This window comes from Rhagoletis zephyria, unplaced genomic scaffold, assembly GCF_001687245.7.
Source record: "Rhagoletis zephyria isolate East Lansing unplaced genomic scaffold, Rhagoletis_zephyria_1.1 Rzeph_scaffold_17987, whole genome shotgun sequence".
In the NCBI taxonomy this organism is placed as follows: domain Eukaryota; kingdom Metazoa; phylum Arthropoda; class Insecta; order Diptera; family Tephritidae; genus Rhagoletis; species Rhagoletis zephyria.
The window spans coordinates 9,049-10,377 of NW_016175048.1; positions in this window are offsets into that span (position 1 = coordinate 9,049).

Below are 1,329 nucleotides of genomic sequence, written 5' to 3' on the forward strand. Positions count from 1 at the left end.
CAAACAAATTCCGCAGACAGGTTACTGTCAATATAGAAGCAGCGTTTGCATGATTCAATAATACAAGGTTCGATAAACTGACAGTTGTCTGCTGGGATATGCGTTACAGCTTCGCAAATTTTACCCCTACCGAAACCAAAGATGTATAAACATCAAAAATCAAATGGGTTAACAATTCATTTCAATTTGACATTATAGCCTGTTTCCTATGAGAGCAATGTCAAAATAAATCACACTTTGTTGAATACATTTTGCTTGTATTATTGAATCATGCAGCGTTTGAAAGTGCTTTAATTTTTCTTTTTCATTTGCTTCGACTTTGCTTTGGCTGTGAGGATTTTCAAATCCAACAGCAAAGCGAAAGCAAAAACACAAAAACGAAGCTGTACTCAATGCACGGACTTTACCACTTTATTGGTAGATCTACCAACTTTTTAGCTGTTTTTTATTTTCTACCATTTCTACCAACAAAGGCTAAAAATCTACCAATACTTTCCCGAAAGAAAGCAAAGAGATTTAAATGAACTCAGTGTATACATATTTTATCATGGAACATACCTAAAATAAACATGAGGAGCAGCGTTGCCAGGTTGACGTTTTTAACGTCATTTGGACGTTTTTGTATGTTGTTGACGTTCGGACGTTTTTTTGTGAAAAAAATTACGTTTTTTAACTTCCCAGTAATTTTTCTCTGTTACTAAATGTTGTAATGCCCGTATGATACTACGTCTTTTTCCTGTATTTTTCATTTGAAATACAAACAAAAAAACTTAAGAGNTACGTTTTTTTCCTGTATTTTTCATTTGAAATACAAACAAAAAAACTGACGAAAGTCAAATTACAAAAACTATTCGGCAATGTGTTAGAGAAAGACAAATTCTGTGTGAAGAACAGCTGAGTTTTGACGTTTCATTACCGAAATTCAAATAAACGAAATTAAAATTGATGTAAAACAGTTTTGTAACAATAAAAATGAAATTAAAGTGGCAAGACAACTACGTGTTCCATTTAATTGACAAAGTCCACGGTGCACAATATATATGGAATCATATGCTACCATCATATAAGCACAAATATAAAAATGAGCAGTTTTGGCTCGCTTTGGTGGATGAAATGAACTCAACGTTGAAATTTCGTGTCATAACTACTATTTTTTAGGACTAACCTTGGTGCAAATTTCATCCCGATCGGAAGACATAGATTTCAAAAGTTGGGTCACTTGAGGTGAAATGCCTCATATGTATTATACAAACATATAATATATCTTTTAGTCATTACATGTGAACTTGCTAAAAACTTACCGTATTGAAATGGTACATTTGCTGTGAA